The sequence below is a fragment of the Lontra canadensis genome, unplaced genomic scaffold, assembly GCF_010015895.1.
Source record: "Lontra canadensis isolate GAN:19392208 unplaced genomic scaffold, GSC_riverotter_1.0 scaffold2, whole genome shotgun sequence".
NCBI classification, from domain to species: domain Eukaryota; kingdom Metazoa; phylum Chordata; class Mammalia; order Carnivora; family Mustelidae; genus Lontra; species Lontra canadensis.
The window spans coordinates 51,939,313-51,960,344 of NW_022630996.1; the positions used below are offsets into that span (position 1 = coordinate 51,939,313).

Consider the following 21,032-nt stretch of genomic DNA (forward strand, 5'->3'; position numbering starts at 1 on the left):
AGTAGCTTCCATAGAGAAAGAGGGGATAAGGGAGAGAAGAGAGTAGTCTGAATAGGTAGATAGGCTTTGTAGTGCTAAATTGAGGATAATTTTGGAATTTAAATTCTCTCGGCAGAATTTGAACAAAGTGGAGAAAGAAGTTTTTGGACAGGGTTGGAGACGTTATTGACCAGAGATATTTGCTAAGATCTGAGTGATATTGGGGTAAGGTGCATTTGAGTAGATGGTCATAACTTTACAACAAAAATAGTTTACATGAATATGTGATTCCTTTCAGCAGCTAGTGATATAGCATTGAAAAATATAGAGCTTATCCAAGATGTATTGTTTTATTTCATTTTGCTTCATCACCTACTCTCTCAGTATCACATCATCTTCTTTATTACTTCTTCAGATAGAGAAATTTGGATGATAATTTTCCTTTATCTTATCTCCTGTTATCATTATGATTGATTAAAATACATAGGTTGACAAGTGAAGTAATAGCTTACAGAAATTCTTAACTACCTTACCTTCATTGGCATTCCACTCCATTCCGTGCTAACCATTGGTCAGTGACTCTATTCTGAATCTTGATATCTGAAACATCTCATCTTTAAAATCATGAATTACAGAACATTAATCACCTGTTCTTTCCACCTCCCATCATTCTCCAGTGCCTTGACACACCTTGTTCTCTTTGTGACTCTACTCATTCACCATCTCCTTGTTATCCAGGCAACTTAATAATTCTTTTGCCCAAATTTTCATTGCTTTGAACTCTTTTTCTTCCACTAAACATCTGGCAAAATCCTTACCCTTTCTCAACTGAGCAGTTTGGTTTTGCTTTTTCACTTCATTGCTATTGAAAATCACAAAACTGTGAAAACTGGTGTCATAATAAATTTGTGATCTCCCATCTCAGTCTGACCTTGGTAATACTTTGAGGTGCCATGTTTTATTTACCTTTCCCTTGTCCCTACCAGTCTTCTCATTAAGTTCTGCCACACATGTACTTGGTGTTGCCTTAAGAAAAGAAAGTCTTAACTCTTGTTTCCTTCTTCCTCTTTGTGCCATTTACTTTTATTTTTGGTATTGGCATTTAAACATTTTAATTAGATTTAGATTTTAATTAAAAATTATTAATATTACAATTACATGCACTTTTCTCCCCACTGCCTCCCCTTCTCATATCCTAACCTTTAGACAAAGTTTCATAACATGGCCCCTCTTTATCTTTTCAAGAATGCCTGTTGCCACTGTATTCTCTTCCGATCCAATGTTTCTTTGACATTAAGCTACTTAAAATATCCTTTCTGTCAGTGTTCCTTTCTTACTTTACTTGAATTCTCATTGTGCTCTGATTCTCTGTTTCTTTTCTGTGATTACAACAGTACCTGGCACAAAACAGGTACGCAAGAAAACAAAACAAAACAAAACAAAACAAAAAGACTCTGAGTGAAAGTGAACTTTGAAAATGCCTCTTTCTTGATTGAAGGTGATGAATCATCCCATAAAGCATTTCCCTGGGTCAACATTGTTTTTCTCTTTCCATTTACTCTGTTAGAGCACTAAGTGACTATCTCTGTTCTCTGATATACACTGTTTCGTACCTCCTCTCTGTCCATTTTTTAGTATAGTTTGCATTGATTCTGAACAAGTGCCTGTCCTTTAGTATGTTTTCCTCTTCATACATAGTAGTAAAAAATATATTCGGTTATTCTGGACATAATATTCAATCATGTTAGTCTGTTTGGAGACAATGAGATTATTCTTAATTTGACCAAATGCAGTAATTGGTGCTTTATTTCTACAATATTAGCAGTTTAAGTTAGATTTAGGCATTTGTTTTATTTGTGACACCATTCATGAATTGATTATCGGCATTCAGTTGTCAACCTGGATGTAAAGAAGTGGAAGGATCAGAGTTATTTTCAGTATCTGACAAGAACCAACATGGAGACTTTGAGGGCTTATCATAAGTAAACAGTAGGCTAAGAGGTCACATATGTGGAGAGAATAGGAAATAATCTAGTCTATTTTCCCACTGCTATGTCACTTTCTCAGAGTCCCATTTAAGTGGTGATGTACCAATGACAATAGAAAGAAAATATTTTTCTCAGCCAAATACTTACTATACTTATTACCAATACTTATTATAAGGAGTATGAATGAATAAAAGGTTTTTATCAAGATTTCTCGGTATAATTCACAAGTGGGTGGTCACCTGCGCAGATGCTTGCTTTTCCATATCCCTATCCATCTTCCATTCTTTCCACAGAATCAGATATCAACTAATAAAACAAATGAAAGCATTTTTAGGGAGGAAAACATGATTTATATCAAACCTCAGTTTCAAACTATATTCATCCACAGCAGTACACTAGTCTACTTTGCAAGTATGTGTTCTTTACTTATGCACAGTTTAAGAAATTATAGAATTATGTTGTCCTTGGAATAACTTTTGAATTTCAGATATTTCTTTTCTATATAGTTTTACCTAAGCAATAAAAGTAAGGTTAGGTGTGACCTAAAAAAAGTATACTCAGTAATTTTACTAAGAACACAATATGGTATGTGCCCTAATTAATTTTATTTATGGGATATTAAAAAGAATAACTTCATAAGGAAATGAAAACTGTGGAAAGAGATGACTTTCAGAATGAGACACTCTCAGAGCTTCTGACTGGATAAATTCTGATAAGCTGATATATTTTTAATGCATATATGTTTGATTTTTCCTCTTTTTTATTGGTTTTAGCCATTACTAAAGGAGGCTAATGTATTTCTCTATGTTATTTATTCCAGGCCAAACAGGACAAAAAAAAAAATGAAAAACTGATTTTCAGTTTGTAGAAAAGACTTCTTTGATAGGTCTGAATTGAAGACATTGGAGGCCAAGTTTCCTTTTGCCTTATGTTGTCCAGATTCCATTCATCCGACACTTTTTGTTTTTGTAGGTTCAGGGTGGGATTTTATGTTCTTATTTTAGGACTCTTTTTCTTCTACTTTCTGCTTTTGATTGCCAAGGGACTAAGTACAAATAATTCATTGATTCCTGTAAAGACTTGGTTTTTTTTCTTTGTCAGTTTTTTATGATGAACAAAACATTGGTGACCTATTACTACCCAAAGAATGCTCATTCTCTCTTAGCTGATATGCATTGCTGTTTCTTTCTTTCTTTCTTTTTTTAAAGAATATTTTATTTATTTATTTATTTATTTATTTATTTATTTATTTATTTGATGGAGAGAGGGAGCTTGGGGGAAACAAGCAGGGAGGGAGGGAGAAGCAGACTCCCCGCTAAGAAGAGAGCCTGACACGGGGCTCAATCCCAGGACCCCAGGATCATGACCAGAGCCAAAGGTAGACACTTAACCAACTGAGCCACCCAGACGCCACTGTGCTTCTGTTTCTTAAACTGAGTACTGATTTGTGAAATGTGCTTCTTCTCCCAGCTACTTAGCAGGTAGGAAAGATTTTCCAAATGGGGTTTGTGGTAGTCCAAAGCCAAGCCGATTGTACTGGAAGTTTGGTTGCCTTGATGAAGCACAAGAAATAGAACACAGATGTTTGAGTACATCTGTGGTGCAGCAAGGCTGTCACCAGAAGGAAGAGGGCTGGTGTGCTGGTGTGGCCCCACACCAAAATGGTTATAAAAGACCACAATGCCACATGTTGTACTATGCTGACTGGAGTATTCCTTCCTCTGCGTGGACTTCTGGTAGTACTGAACTTTGGTTATGCCCTTGTGTGGAATAAAACAAAGCCTCGGGGAGGATCTGCTCGCTTGCATTCTTAATTTTGTGTCTACTCTTTGCAAGGATTATTTGCCAGGATAATTGTAAATCAAAGTGAAAGCCAAACATAGTTGAGTCATGACCCTAACTAATCCTTGCCATTTCTAGACCCTGAACCAGCTTTTTTGTTCTAACCAGCTTAGAGTCAATGATGTTAAAAATGATTTTACTGAGCTGGCTCATAGATTCATGGCCACTTCCTGCATCGCATCAGTACTTCCTGGTTTCTACAGTTGAAGGGTGTTCCCCTTTGCCCATATCTTACCTACCACAGTACAAGCTTTCTAGTCTTATTAAATGTTTTAAAAGTCATTAAGCTTAGAAAAATTCTAACAGTCCAGTAAGTATTACAGTTACCAGTTCTTACTTACTTTTCTTCCTAATATCAGTATTTAAATAAGAGGATTCAAACACTACCTACATGTAACCAACCTTGAAACTTAACTGCATAGCAATGTTCCACATTTGAAGTAATGGCGTCTCCTCGTAACTTTCAGATGTATGGCTCCTTATTCACACAGAGATAAAAATAAAGATGGTTAATTTTTTTGGATTTAAGATACCCCGTGGAAGTAGACTCTTTGAGGGCACGGCAAATAGGTATTGAAGTCCAAGTTGATATAACAGTGTAGAAAATTTCAACACTGGCATATGGAACAAAGGAAATCCAGGTGTTAGGAATAGTACCTACTCCATCCTGCTTACCCTTGGGGCCTTTGTGCTTCCCACTAGTTCCTTAGCCAGTTATATGTTGCCATTAATATATACCTATACTTAAATTGGTTTTAAAATTTATGAGTAATTTCCTGATTATCAAATGACATTTACTTTTTATTAGTTTTTGCTATCTTTAGCTTTTTAGAATTTGCCATTTTTGATAGCTGCACTCGTTTTTGCAACTCTACTTTGTTATTTGTAAGATTGCAGTCCTATAATGTTATTTCTGTTTATTCAAGCAGTGAAAAATTACTCAATGACTACCATTTGCCAGGCACTTGGAAAACAGTGGTAATTAAACACATAAATAGTTTCTGTCCCCAGGGATTTTATAGCTTAGTGCGAGTGATTTATATTAATAATTTATTATTTGACTTAATAAATATATTTTGAGTACCTACCTGGTGCCAGGTTCTGTTCTAGGCATCAGAAATGCAGTATAAAAAGAGTACATGGAAAAACTTATATTTTCGTGGAGGAGATAGAAAGTAACGCATATTTAATAAAATTTTATATATAAGTGCCATGAAGAAAAGTAAGTCAGGGAAAGAGGAAAGGAAGTGATAGAGAGTGGGTGCTATTTTAAATAATGTACTATTTTAGATTTATTAAATATGTCCCGTTCTTCCATAGACGTATTACATTTGAAATGCCTTTAACATATCTGAGAGGTGTTGTTAAATAGGCAGTTGGATACCTGAGGCTGAAATGAAAAGAATTTGTTGGAGACAGAAATAAGAGAGCTGTGCATAGACCTGGGACAAGGAGAGATCACGTAGGGATGGAGAGTAGATAGAAAAAGAAGGTCCAGCACTGAGTCTTGGGGAAAACTGAAATTCTGTGGGTTAGAGAAGGGGTGGAGGAGTCTGCAAAGGTTAAATAAGAACTAATAGCAGGAGAAAACCAGGAGAATGTACACTTCCCTGGATGTCAAGTAAGTAGTCAGTAAGAAAGAGCTGTTGAAGTATGTCACTTGTTACTAAGAGGACGAGCAAGATGACCAAGGGTTGACCACAGGACTGGGAATGTTAGGTCTTTCTTCAGCTGGAAAAGGGCAATTTCAGTTGAATGGTGGAGCACAAGTTCAACTGAAGCAGACTGAAGTGAGAATTGTTGGTATTGAAGTGGAGGGAAAACAAGCCAGTTAACAATATAAATCAATTGGAAATTGCACCTGAAATGAATGGTCCAAATATAACAGTATTATTTGTCCTCATCAAGAGGGTTTGAAAAGCTTCATGAGAAATGATTGTAGGGCTGCCTGGGTGGCTCAGTGGTTTAAGCCTCTACCTTCAGCTCAGGTCATGATCTCAGGGTTCTGGGATCAAGTCCCACATCAGGCTCTCTGCTAGGCAGGGAGCCTGCTTCCTCTTCTCTCTCTCTCTACTTGTGATCTCTCTCTCTCTGTCAAATAAATAAAAAATCTTAAAAAAAAAAAAGAAATGATTGTAAACTGAAGTCAGAAGGATGAGTTGTTATTAACCAGATAATAAAGCAAAAGTAGAAAAACTTGTAGAAAGACTGTTACTGCAAGACAAACTTGAGGACTGAACGAAGTTCATACAGGTTGCAGTAGGGATGTCTGAATTTAAAGAGGAATCAGGTGGCGTGAGACTTTTTAATCTTTAACCTTAGAGCATTGGTCATAATGATTAAAGGGAGGTTGGGGTATGTGGACCACATCACCTTTTGATGAGATTGCTCTAGCTGTACTGTGTATGGGGTGAGTGGTAGGTTGGCTAGGTGGAAGTTGGGTAAGCCATTAGTAGGCTGTCTTAGTAATAAAGGCGAGTGATAATTTTAGCCAGCATTACAGCAGTAAAGGTGTAAATGGAGAGAAAGATAAATCTGAGTGATATTTATGAAGTGAAATTGATAGTGCTTATGACAGTCTGGATAGGAGTATAGGAGGAAATGAATAGAGAAGTCAAGTTTGACCCTTAAGCTTCTGGCATTTGTGGTAGAGAAGCAGTGTCTTGGTATTAATTGGGAGAGAATTAGAGCGGAATACCATGGGTTTGCTGCTACTTTTGTGGGCCTTGATGGATTTAGTTTATGCATGTTGAATGAGGGATGTGTGAACCGTTTTCATCTGCCGACTAGACTTTTCTATCTATATATCGCACTGAGTCCTCAAAAATATTAACTGAGTCTATCTTCATCCCTCTAAAATTTCTTTTTCCCAGGATCCCAGACTCAGTCATCCCGAAATGTTTTCTCTTCCTCGTCCCTTCTCAGCTTCTGTATCAGCAGACTCACATTCCATCTCTTGCTTTGTCCTGATTATTCTCCCTCACATTTGCCCTTCTTTTCCATTTTACCTGTACTAGGAATTTCAGACTCCTTAATTGCACTCGACTGTGCTCTTAACCTGCTACATGGTCTTTTTATGTCTAAGTCATTCCTTGCTTGATATTATTTTTTATCATAAGTATCGGTCTTCATATTTAAGATTCTGATTTCCCCACATCCTTTCTCAAAATAATTCAGTGTCTCTTCTATTCCTTCTAAATAAGCTGTAGATTCACTTTAGTCTGGTGTTCACTCTTAAAAAAAAAGAAAAGAAAACAACCCCCAAACAAACAAACAAAAAAAAGCCTGTAGATTTTTCTTAACCTGCCACACTGTGGAATGCAGTGATTAGGAACTGCCTGGGTTAAATCCTGACTTTAGTACTTACTAGTTGTGTGATTTTGGCTGAGTTATTTAATCACAATTTTCTATTTTTCAAACCGTATTAAAAATAGCAACTCATTTACATGGTTGTTTTAAACTCTAAATCCATTAAATTCTCTTAGCACAGTCCCTGGCACCAAGCGAGCACTCAATTAATGCAGCTTCTATTATTATTCTGTGAGCCTCCCACCATGTCCCCTCTATGTGCGCAGGCATATTTAACCACTTCGTGAGCATGCCATTTATTTCTCTTTTGTGCCATTTTATACTCCTTTCATTCTTTTGCCTAGAAGGCTCTCTCCTTCCTCTCTTGGCAGTCTCTCCCCACAACATAATTTCTTCCTGTCTAAATCTGTTCATCTCTTCAAGGACCAGCTCTTTTCTCTCCCCAGGAAATATTCCTATCTTCCCCAGCCTGACCCCTCCCCAATCCTATGTGTGGCTACACAATATTTTTTATGTATTTTGACATCTCTCTTATCAGCTCCTTGTACATAGCTTTCTTGCATCTACTGCAGGGTGGTCCTTGAGAATAGGGAGTTTATTTGTACAGTGTCTATAATTTTTGCAACATTAGTGAACAAAAGATTGCAGTGTGAGTGGGCAATTCCCTCAGTTGTCTGTGGATATTCTTTTTTTTCTTCCCACACAGACTCCTCATCCAGAAACATCAAGTTACCTGTCCCAGATCTTTTCCTTAAGGACAGGAGCTTTCAAGTCGGCAATCTGCTAAACCCATCAGAGCTAATGTGCTCGCTCTCTGTGCTCTCAGGAACTTTAAGTGCATTTAACTAGGGCCTTCTGGCAACAATGGCTCTGCTTTTATGTTCCAAGTTGTAACTTTTGTTTTGTTTTGTTTTTCTCAGTTATACATAATTTGAAGGAAGCAGCTTTAGGAGAGGTAACTGAACACCAGCTTAATACTGTTCCACTTGGAGATCTCCAATAATTGCCTTCTTTAAATTTTAAGAAAAAAAAAGTGACATAAAAAATAATATTTAATATTTCTTCTGTTTCCTGACTAATTTCCTGTGCTTCAAGTTCTGCTGAGCCCTGGCCTTTGGATTATGAGCTGCCTCTTTTTAGGATGTTCCAAAATCCTGAATCAGGATTGATTCTTATTTTATTCATTGCTATACTTGGTGGTAACTTACACAGCCTGAAATGAGGGTTTATTTTTCCCCTCTGAAGACTTCAGGGATGTTTTTGTCAGGTTTTGGAAAATGTGCTCCAGGGGCAGTAATAAATTGAGTGCTGCCTCAGAAAGTCAGGCTGTCAGGGAACATATTTATCTCCACATTTGGGTAGCAGAGCAAAATAAGTATAGACCTTTTAAAAACCTGTGTGAAAAATTTCTAAGGGAAGGGAGAAAGAAGATCAGTCTGACATGGCTTTATATCCAATTTATTTATAATTTATGGGCTATGTGAATGTAAAGAATACTCTAAAATCCATGATCATTCAAAGATGAACATTGTTTTTTTCCTGTAGTAATGTAGTACTGAGGAAAACTTGGTGGTTAAATGGCTCTTGTTTCATTCTGTTTCAAGAATAAGTATCATGATATAAGAGAAATAAAGAATTGTGTTTAAAAAATATTTTCCTAGGTTTGCCTAAAGTAGAAGCCTGCCTATTTTTGTAAATAACGTGTTATTGGAACATGGCTGAAGTAAGTTGTTTACATATTACTTACAGCTGCTTTTGTACTACAATTAGCAGAGTTGTGTAGTTGCAACAGAGACCTTTTGGCTCACAAAGCCTAACATAATTCCTCTCTGGCTCTTTTTATTATTATTAGTAGTAGTATTTTATTTTATTATTTTTTTACAGAGAGAGAGAGTGTGTGCTTGGGGGAGGGACGGAGAGAGGGAGAGGTTCTTAAGCAGATTGGATACCCAGCAGGGAGCCCATTTCAGGCTCCATCTCACCACCCTGAGATCCTGACCTGACCCGAAATCAAGAGTTGGACGCTTGATTGACCGAGCCACCCAGGCGCCCCATTTACTGTCTGGTTCTTGAAGAAAAAGTTTGTTGTCCCCTGGCCTAGAAAGAAATTTTGTCACAAAAGGAAGATTCTATTCCTTTTTTCTACAATGACATTAATGAGAAGTTTGCTTTAGTTGTGAGAGATGACAGGATTGTAATGGGAGCATCTGTTTATTAACTGGTGGTCTTACTTTACAGATTTATTTGTTTGTTGGGTATAAATGGATTTAGAACAGGGCTAAAAATGAAAAGACAGTAAGTTAATATCTGCCTTGTCCAACTAGAGCATTTAGTAGAGTCTTAATTAGATATCACAGAGTTAGGTATTGTTTGCAGAGGTAGAGTCTGCTTATGTGGGCAAAATGTCAATTAAACCTCAACATTCAGGTCCCCTCTTCTTCTAAGTGGTTTCTAAAAAGTAACTCTCCAGTTTGTTCAGCAGTATGAACAGTGACAGTGGTTAATGTAAACCATATGTCTTTCAGTATAGATTCTTGGGAAAAACTGTGCAGATCCTATCTTTACCTATTTCTTGTCACTTCTACCTCCATCTTTGTGTGAATGTGTGTGTGTGTGTGTGTGTGTGTGTGTGTGTGTGTGTTCATCCATCTTAAATATTTCTTTTTATTTATTTATTTATTTATTTTTAAAAAGATTTTATTTATTTATTTGACAGAGAGAGATCACAAGTAGGCAGAGAGGCAGGCAGAGAGAGAGAGAGGAGGAAGCAGGCTCCCCACCAAGGGGAGAGCCCGATGCGGGGCTCAATCCCAGGACCCTGGGATCATGACCTGAGCCAAAGGCAGAGGCTTTAACCCTCTGAGCCACCCAGGCGCCCCCATCTTAAATATTTCTTAAAGAAACTAGAAAATCAGAATTTATTATATATTTCATGTATCTACATATATTGTGTTGTAGCTATGCATTTGTTTTCACTAGCACACATTAATATTCATCTAATCAAGTACTAGCACTATGCTAAGTACTAAAGGGAAACATAAAGGCTTCCTACCTTCATCATGCTTTCATATTTGGGGAAGATGGACATTTAATACAGCACAAACAAATTACATACGTATTTCTTTTTTTAATCTTTTTATCTGAGAAAAAGTGCACAGATAATAAGTGTATGGTTCCATGAAATGGTCACAGATTGCCCCCTCACACGTAACCAGCCCAGAACAAGATGCAGAACGTACCCCTCAATCCTGATGGTGTCCTTTCTTCATTGGCCCCACTTTCCAAGGAAGACCATGGCATGACCTCATAGATTCAAATCTGAGGTTTCCAAAAGATAGAGTTTCTAATATTTATAGATCAGGATATCTGAATTTCTGCCTTCCTTTGAGAAGTCGTTTCTGGCGACCCTGAGCATGTGTGCTCTGTCCAGGCAGTGGCCTCCTGAAGCAGGAGCAGCTGGTTGTCCCTAAGGGAAGGTGTTGTCCCTCCGGGCCCCCTGGGCTCACCTCAGTTTTGTCACTGGCCTGGTCTGCCCACACAAGAGCTTGTAACACTTGTAAGCTTTTTCCATCTCTTGATCCCAGTTTCAGTGTCTTTGTGCTTTTGACCACCCTGAGCCTTTTGTGTAACACAGTACTATTATATTAGATACAATTTTTATATGTAGTTATATATATAATATATATTCCTATTTGTTGTACTGATTTCTTTATCTAATACATACACATTAAAAAACCACAAATTTAACATCTTCCATGTAAGAAGGTAAAAGAAGAGTTTTTTGTTTTTTAAGATTTATTATTTTAGAGAGAGATTGCATGTGTGAGCACATGTGAGCGAAGGGGGAAGGGCAGAGGGAAAGAGAGACTCTCAAGCAGATTCTCCATTGAGCGTGGAGCCAACATGGGCCCCAGTCCCACGACCTTGAGATCATGGCCTGAACCAAAATCAAGAGTCAGCTTAACCACCTGAGCTACCCAGGTGCGCAAAACAGAGTTTTATTACAGTGGGCCATGATGTGGATAGAAGGATCCTCAAAGCTTCCCCTAATAGAATAACAATTTAGCTAAGATGAAAAGTGAGAAGGTAGGCAAAGACAAAAGAAGAGGCAAAAACATATCCCAGGAACTATCTGTATACATTCACAAGTATTCAAAGTACTTCACTCTAACGATTTTATCAATTGTTTTTCCTCTGTTTTTAAAAGCTCAAAAGTTCCAATTAAGTTTCCCATTCTTAAAACTCCAGCCACCACCTTCTGTTGAATTCTCAGATTACTGTGGCACGTATTTCCTATAGAAACATATAACAGAAATTATATGTTATAAAAACCTTGAAACAGGAAATTCCGTGCTTCTTATCAGCCTATTAAACAACTCTCCGCCCCTTTCTTTTTGCTGTTGTGAGAAAAGTTTTGGTCCTTGGGTGGAATCTAGGACTTTAGTGTCTACTCTGACCATCAGAAACCCCCTCTTCTCAGACTAGCTTATCAGTTATCCATTTTAGTCTTGCTCTTGCTGTCCATCCATGATTCCTCTTTTTCTCTCGAACTCTCAAATATACTCCTATTTAGTTTCTGTCTTTTTAGCTCTAAAACCCACTGCTCTCTATTTCCATCACTCCCATTTGAGACCACCGAAAACTTTTGCCTAAGAACCATCTATCTGCTAAAGTTACAACTAAGTTATGGAATGAATAAGTTATGGGAATAAAAGGCAGAGTGTGAGGAATGTAGTCAATGGTATCACAGTGGTGTTGTACGGTGATAAATCGGAGCTCCCCTCTGCTCTGCTGAGCAGAGCAGTATGTATAAACCTGTGGAATCACTATATTGTACACCTGAAACGAATGTAACACTGTGAGTCAGCTACACTCAAATGACTTTAGAAATACAAAATGGACGCATTTCAAAGACTTTATTCATCTCATTAATTAGTGAAGGATTTAGTACAATGTCAGAAAAGATTCAAAAGAGAAGTAAAGGATGTGAGATTTATAGAGCTATTTAGTTAAGGAATAAAAAAATTAATTTACTAAAAGATACTAATGTGGTTGGGAGACCAGGTGGCTTAGTTGGTAGAGCACATGACTCTTTTCTCAGGATCATGACTTCAAGGCCCACATTGAGGGTAGAAATTACATAAAAAATAAAATTTTAAAAAAGATACAAAAGTAGTTGAGGTTGTACTAGGCAATAAATAATAGCATCTCAGTTGTGGTATACAAGTCACTGCAGTCATTTCTTTTGTATAAGAAAAGTAGTATAAAATTTTCTCAGAGAATGATCATTGGCATTTCATCAGTTCTAAAGTTAATGTTTATTCTTAGATAGTTACAGCCTATTCTGATCGATAGTAAATATGAAGTTGAACAGAGGTATGTAACCCTAGAAAATTAGAAAATCTCCAGTTAGGTTATGTCTGGTGTACAATACCTAGCCACTAAATTGAAATGATACCTAATAATCCTTTTGCCTATTCCCTAATGCAGGCCCATGTGTATGACTTAATTGTTCTGCACACATTCTTAACTCTTAATATATTATAGAATATAGTTTAGAATTTTTTCTAAAATATTTAGAATATTTAGTATTCTAATAATTATAGAAAGCCAAGAATATTCTTTTGACAACTTTATTATATAGAAATTTAAAACAACTTTGTAAAAAAGTATCTTAATCAGAATCAAACATAAGCAGTTTGTTGGGAGAAAATATTTTTTATGCCTATCATAGGTAAAGATTAGTTCCTTCAATATTCAAAGATCTACAAAAAATAATTTTAAATATTTCAGAGCCATGGAAATAATTCAGAGTAAGAACCATCAATTTATAGAAACGATTTTAATGGCCAGTCCCGTGAAAAGATGCCCAATCTCGGTTGTTGTCAATGAAATGAAATGATGACCTCACACCACCACCATCCACAGCCATATAATTCAAAGTTTGCACAACAGACTGGCAAAATTTAAAAGCATTTAATAGTATCCAGTATTGACAAGGGTGTAAGGAAATTGCTCTCTTTCACCTATCAGCAATTCTGTAAATGCTGTGGGATATTTGGAAATCATGTTGCTGTAACTTATTAAAATATAAATTCCCCATCATTTTTGACTTGACAACATCATTATTATTTACTTATTCAGTAAAGGTACTAGAATATAAAGATCGATGGTAGTGATTTTTTTTTTTTATATTGCATCATTACTTATTATACCATGAAACTGGAGAAAGAAGAGCAAATAACATCAGTAGGGATATTGTTGAGTCAGTTATATTTTCCATACGATGCAATGCTCTTGCTAGCGTAAAGAATGAGTTGTAATTGTCTGTATGTCCATTACATTTTAAGATTGTTAAGTTATAGAATGTGTAGTCTATGATCATATCTTTAAAAAATAAAAACTAAAAGCAAGGCAGCATTCCCTGTATATGAAGAGGTTGTATAAGCAGAGAGGTTATACACAAAGATTTACCTGTGTGTAGTTTAGGTTGTGAGATTGAGACGAGGCTCCTAAAGACATTGTTAATTTTGGTACTTTGTCATTTTGTTAAAAAGAACATTAATTTTACTATTATACATGTAATTTTATATTATACCTCCGTAATATATATAACTGCCCATATGGTAAAAATCTCTCATGGGGCTTATTATAGAATTAGAATGCCATCTCAACCTCTTACCCCTACCTAAGTCTCCTATGGTTTGGTTCTCCTTCCTGCTCCAACCTGATGATGAGCAACTCTAGCTCTCTTTAGCTGCATCTAGAAACAATAGCCAACTTTTAGTTTATTTTGCAGAGTTGCAATTCTTTATTACCATAAAGCCTCCCCACTCACAAGCATACCTTCTGGCTAGAACCACATTTCCATACTCTGGCTGAGGCAGTTTAAGTGTCACTTCCCTAAAATTGCCACTTTGATCCTTCAATAAAAATTATGTTTCCCCAGTTATTAAATCATAAAGATTCTGAGGAATGTAGTTTTTTTTTTCTTTAATAGAAACCAAGTTGATGCCTATGATTCTTAGAATTACTAAATAAAGATTTTGAGTATGCTATGCCATATGAGCTAGATAAATATTGAGTAAATGTAATTTTTAAGAACTAGAATCCAATTATTAGAGACAACAAGGGTCATGCATACAATTGTCATTTATTACTTACATGAAAGCTTCTGGATTATTTTGCTTTAAAAGAAATTCAACTTGTCACACAAAGTCTTATGTGGTAAGATTATTTCAACATAGGGTTAATTTACCATGGGAGAAAATGAACGCTCTTCCCTGATTTTTTTTCTCAGCTCTAGGAGCTGTTACTATGAAAGTTTTTGTTTGATAAAAGCGAAGGAGTTTCACAAGTTTGTTTAGTAACATACCTGTTTAGAATGGTAGGCATATTCTTTGGATTTTATAGCCCTAGGTCATTTCAGATGCAGGGAGAAAGTTTTGGCCCCTTGGATTAGAACCTTCTAAAGACATAAATATTTAGATAGACTGCAAGGAGGTTCTGACAAGGTAAAGTATGAAATATCCAAATAGCTTGGAAGAAGATTTAAGTATTTTATATTTAGGGAGAAAACTCCCATCTGAAGTGATAGAAACAGTCTGTCTCTTTCAAGTGATGTATCTAAGCACATTCCTTAACGGAACTCAGAGTGAAAGTTTACCTTATTAAATTGTTTCAAAATTAGACTTGGCTAGCAAACAGAAACAAATCAGGCATCTAAACAGGATATCCTTTACTTTAGGTTATGAATATTTAGAAATACATTAATATAGATCATTGTTGTTTATCATTATTTGGTAAGAGTTACATTACCTTGAGCTGTGATATGTCTTGATACACATTAGTTCTTTAATAAAACAATATATCAAGAATCTGTATGACATTTTGTTCTGTCTGGTAACATGAGGCCATGAATATATCATTTATTATTATCAAATAAAAGCTTGGATTTTTGACCACTAGAAATACAACAATTTATAGAGCTGTAGCGTTAATTTTGGTGGTGATGTTTAAATAGATGTTGGCTTTTGATACAAAGTTGCATTCAACTTTACCTGGGGGGTATTATAGTTCATAAACTAAAACCTATTCAAGATTCAGAAAGAATTCAATAGGAAGAAAGCAAAGTTAGTTTCTGAGATATTTAATAGACCACATGTGATAAACAATAAATATGTCTTTAGATTTTTTGTACCTGGTAAAATGTATTTCATAAGGACTTTTCATCAGCTTGCAAATTATGCAGTAAAATGTGTAGTCATATAACTGTTCTACTTGTGATAGTCTTTTAAAGCTTCAGTGAAGGAACATTAGTGTAATTGCAAAAGAGAATGATGAAGCAACTGGTAAAAGTTCTACTCTACATTACCATTTATGAATGCAGATGAAATAAAGAGGTGGAAGTCTTAATTTCTGAATTATCATTGGCATGATCTTTTTTCTGGTTAGTTTGATTTATAGATTAATTCATTTAAGGTTAGACATAAAGAATTTTTGTTGACAGACTGCATATGTGCTTCTTTTTTTTTTAATATTTTATTTATTTATTTGACAGAGAGAGAGAGAGAGAGATCACAAGTAGGCAGAGAAGCAAGGGGAAAAAAATGCTGGGCTCGATCCCAGGACCCTGAGATCATGACCTGAGCCAAAGGCAGAGGCTCAACCCACTGAGCCACCCAGGCGCCCCCATATGTGCTTCTTTCATGGATAAAATATTATTGGCTTTTCCCCACCTTTAGTGGGCATTCCCAGAGCTATGGTAAGTTAGATGGAATGAAAATTTATTTTTGTCTTACTGTAAGGCACAAATATGAATTTGTTTTTGAGTACATGCTCCTATAATCAAGTCACTCGAGATGAGAAAACTCATAAAATGATAGTCAGTGCTCAAAGCTAGGGGTTAGATTTAATTCTCCTATATATGATTTTCCTCCAAAACAAATCAACATATTTTCAAAAGCTTCAGGGACCCATTGTTTGTGGAACTTGGCACTGTGGAGAGTGATTTAATTATTTCATGGGAAAAGTTGAAAATGTGAAGTTACCTTAGTAAGTAAACATTTATTAAGCATCTGTCACAAACTTGGTTTTGTGGAGAACATTCCAAAACAAAACAAAAGTATGTAAGTTGTAAACTACTGACATACAAAGTAGCAAAGCTACGTACAAGGGTGATAGAAATGCAAAAATAGAATTATTGCCCAAAACAGATTGTTTCAAAAGAATCTTTCAGTAGGAATGAGACCAAGAATTTGGCTGAGTTTCAGCAATAATAATATGGAGGGTAAATTACACATGTGAATCCTCAGAGACTTCAGTGACAGTAAGTGGTAACATAGTTATGAAACTTCCCCTAGCATCCCAGGTGGTGTTACAGGAGAGAAAAAAAGCTCTTGATGTGTGATCATTTATGTCCTTTGATTTTTTTTTTTTTTCACATGCAGGTGTAAAAATATTTATGTCTTTGTAATTATCTTCTCAGAACTAAGCACAGTTCTTAGTAGGGAAAAATCATGGCGGTAATGAGATTGCAGACAATGATTAATTCCCCCCAACCCTCGAAAACAGAATTTGGTGGTTGTTACTAACCTGAGTTAAATAACATAGAGTATCTAAGAAACATAGTTCGACATATAGGTCAACTTTTTTTTTTTTTTTTTAATGATGTGATTCTCCTGATTACTGAATGGACCACAGGTGTGCTAGGCCCAGTGAACTTTAAAATAAAGTACAAACTCGCAAACAGCAAACTGGCTGGTTGAGGAGGTGTGCTATGTCAAGGAATGACAATGCAGAGTGTCATGTGATTAGAGTCGAATTATCAGTTGTGCAGAAAAGAAAAAAAAAGTAAGCCCAGAAAGGCAGCTAAGTTATGTTGAGTTGCAGTTGTTGCAACTTATACTAACAACAGCAATATAAACTGATATGGTAGCGCTAGTACGAAATAAATATGAAAACCTAAGAAACGCAAGAAAAATGGGTTAGGAAAGTTTATTGAGTTCTAGCTTTACTCTTCTTAGTAGTCAAGGCAAAGATGTAGACCTGATAGTTATAAGTCTTACTATTTACTCAAATGATTCTTAATAGTGTGTTAGGAATGATAGTTTCTTTTTCCCAATACTGGCCATTTTGAGATAAGATGATGTGCACATGTGGGTATACACACACAAATTTAAAATATTTGCTATGTATTCACATATTCATATAAATTTCATAATGATTTTTATGGACAGTTATTGAACAACAAGATTAACAATGGTCTTGGTAGTTTTGCATGATTTATTTGTATAACTAAATGGGTAAGCACAAGACATATCAACTCACAGTTAGAAAAAAGCATTTTTTTTTAATTTTGTGGAGGCGTACAAATTGGTATATTTCAGATATATTGTTAAATCATCTATGTGGTTTAAAAAAAAAGGTAGGATGACTTCTAAAAAGTGAATGGTTAATGTTTTCCTAGATTTTAGGCTACAGGCAGATACAGGAAGCAGAATTTTTCTTATGAAATAAAAGAAGTAACATTTGGCATTCAGTGAGGATGTTTAAAAAGAATAGAAGGTCCTAGATAACAAGTAGCTTTAGAGGAATGACATTTATTTTGTCTGTGGCTTGTAGAGACAGCTTCATTTCTTCATAATCCTTTTAATACAATGTTGATCAACTATTGTTAAATTAAATTATTCTTTGTATGCTGTCCCTGGCTTTCAGGGAAATTCATCTTAACTCCATTATATCTACTTAACTTCTTAATGACACACCAAATGCCTCTCTAGAAAATGGGTATTAATTTTTAAAACAAGAAAAATCTGTTTTTTCATCGAACAAGATTTTAAAAAAGAGTTTGGAAAGGGAAGATACTGCAAAGTTATTTTCCATCCTACTTTGGAGAAACAACTTGAAAATTTACATTAAGGTGACTGTGCAATCTAAAACTTGATATTGTATCTAATAATAAACCTATGTGGGGAGTTTGCTCTTGAATAATTCTTTGGAGCTCAGGGTACAATGGATTTTGCTGCAATAATTGCTTTTTTCAGTAACACTTTAAAAAAGCAGTATTTCAGTTGACTTTAGACATTTGTGGCAATACTCCCTCACTTTTTTGTCATGTATGTATAGTATTATCAATTATCTATTAATAGTTATATGATAAATTAATATTGTATTTTCACTGTACTGTAAAATAGTGTAGTATTTTTTTCTCATAATCTCATGATGAGATTTTGTAGGCAAAAAAATTGGGATTCTCATATGTTAAGTACATCTCCTACATTAATATAAATGAATAAATACAAAACATTTATATTATTTACCAAATGGATTTAATTTGAAATGTGGAAAATATATTCTATTTCCAGTGCTAAGCTATGTCAACTAATTTGCCTTCACAAAAAGTACATTATAGTAAATGCATATCTACTAAAATGATCCATTAGTTCAATTATGGTAAAATAAATCCTGATTAAAGGAAAGTGGGTGAAATAACTGAAGACTATGTGGTAGAGCAGAGAAACTCAGGTCCTAATTTTCTGAACATTTTTAAAACAGGTTTCTTGAGAATAAGTTTATGTGTGTTTAAGTGGTACAGCAAGATTAACTAGGTACATCTTTTCATCTTCAACTATTGCTATACATTGGCTGGACTAGTAGAATTTTATTTGTAGAAAGTATAACTGTTTCTAAAATTTTTTAAAAGTTGGGGTTGTGAGGCGCCTGGGTGGCTCAGTGGGTTAAAGCCTCTGCCTTCAGCTCAGGACATGATCCCAGGGTCCTGGGATCGAGCCCCACATCGGGCTCTCTGCTCAGTGGGGAGCCTGTTCCCCCCCCCCCCCACCTGCCTCTCTGCCTACTTGTGATCTCTGTCTGTCAAATAAATAAATAAATAATCTTAAAAAAAATTTTTTTTTTAAATATATTTGTCAGAGAGAGAGAGAAAGAGAGTGAGTGAGCACAAGCACACAAGCAGGCAGAGGCAGAGAGAGAAGCAGGCTCCCCCCCAGCAAGGAGCCCAATTCGGGACTCGATCCCAGGACCCCAGGATCATGACCCGAGCCGAAGGCAGTGACTTAACCCACTGAGCCACCCAGGCATCCCATAAATAAAAAATCTTAAAAAAAAAAAAAAAAAGTTGGGGTTGTTAGAGCATGTGGCTCTTAATCTAGGAGTCCTGAGTTCAAATCCCACATTTGGACTATAGCTTACTTAAAAACAAAAAGCAAAAAAACCTTAGTCTCAAGAGGTCCGTCCTCTTAAATCCGTTAATAAATATTTATGACTCACTAGTGTATATTTTCGTTTCCTTCTTAGTAACTCAGCATTCTATTTTTTTCTGTATTTTGATTAAGTAATACAATTATTGTTCCATATTTGTGTAATAACTACCTGTGTGTTATCTTACAAATAAGTTACTAGTGAAATATATAAATGGTGCCATTACTGAATGCTACCAATTACATTTTCTTTAAAGAAACTGAATGACTTTTTTTTTTCTTGAAGTATAGTTGACACACAGCATTGTGTTGGTTTCAGGTGTACAACATAGTGATTTGTCATCTCTATATGTTATGTTGTGCTCACTGTGTTGTAGCTATCAGCTGTCACCATACAATGCTCTCACAATACCGTTGATTATATTCCCTGTGCTGTACCTTGTATCCCCATGACTTAATCCATAACTGAAAGCCTGTGTCTCCTTCTTCATCCATTTTTCCCATTCCCCCATCTCCCTCCCCTCTGGCAACCACCAGTTTGTTCTCTATATTTACGGGTCTGATTCTGCTTATTAGTTTGTTTGTTCATTTGTTTTCTTTTTTAGATTCCACGTGTAAGTGAGATCTCATGGTATTTACCTTTCTCTAATTCTTTTCGCTTAGTGTAAGACTCTAGATACATCTGTGTTGCTGTAGATGGCAAGAAATTATACTTTTTTATGTCTGAACAATGTTGCATTGTGTGTATATATATTATATATATATGTACATTTTGTATACACACAAACCACATCTTATTTATTCATTCACTTATGGGTGGACATTTATGTTGCTTCCATATCTTGGCTATTGTAAGTAGTGCTGCAGTAAACATAGTGGTGCATATACCTTTTCAAATTAGTGTTTCTATTTTCCTTGGGTAAATTCCCAGTAGTGCTATAGTGGATCACATGGTATTTTGATTTTTAATTTTTTTTGAAGAAGGTTCACACTTTTTTTTTTGTTGTTGTTCAAAATAGTTGCACCAATTTCCCTTTCTACCAGTAGTGCACAAGGGCCCCAATTTCCCCACTTTCCAACATTTGTCATTTCTTAATTTTTTGATTTTAGCCATTCTGACATGTGTGAGGTGACATCTCATGGTGATTTTGATTTGCATTTCCCTGATGATGAGGGATGTTGAGCATCTTTTCATGTGCCTGTTGGGCATTCGTATATCTTCTTTGGAAAAACATCTCTTCAAGTCCTCTGCACATTTTCAATCAGATTATTATTATTATTATTTTGGCATTGAGCTGTTTAAGTTCTTTATTTTGGATATTAACCCCTTCTTGGATATGTAATTTGCAAATATATTCTCCCATTCCATATTTTTATACAAACTGCATATGGAATTTTTATATATGTTACTAATAGAATACATAAAGAGTGAAATAATGTCATTATTGAATTCTCTGATTATATTTCTCTAAAGTAACCAAATGATAATTAAACAATTTCATTCAATTCAGAGAACTTCAGCAATGAATTAATAACTTTGGATTCTAATGGTAATTGCCTAGCGATAATGGAGCTCAGACTTAGTTTTAAGCTGTTCTGCCTTGTCATTTAAAGCATGTGCATATACATATATATATATATATATATATATAGAATTAGTTTTAAGAATTAAAATAGATTATACATATATCTATAT

At 35.4% G+C, this 21,032-nt stretch overlaps 1 protein-coding gene across 5 annotated transcripts in view; it reads left to right on the top strand.

Annotated features, from left to right (window-relative positions):
• Positions 1 to 21,032, top strand: part of DGKB (diacylglycerol kinase beta) — a 681,931-nt gene that overhangs the window by 11,135 nt on the left and 649,764 nt on the right. The gene's annotated exons all lie outside the window — the stretch shown is intronic.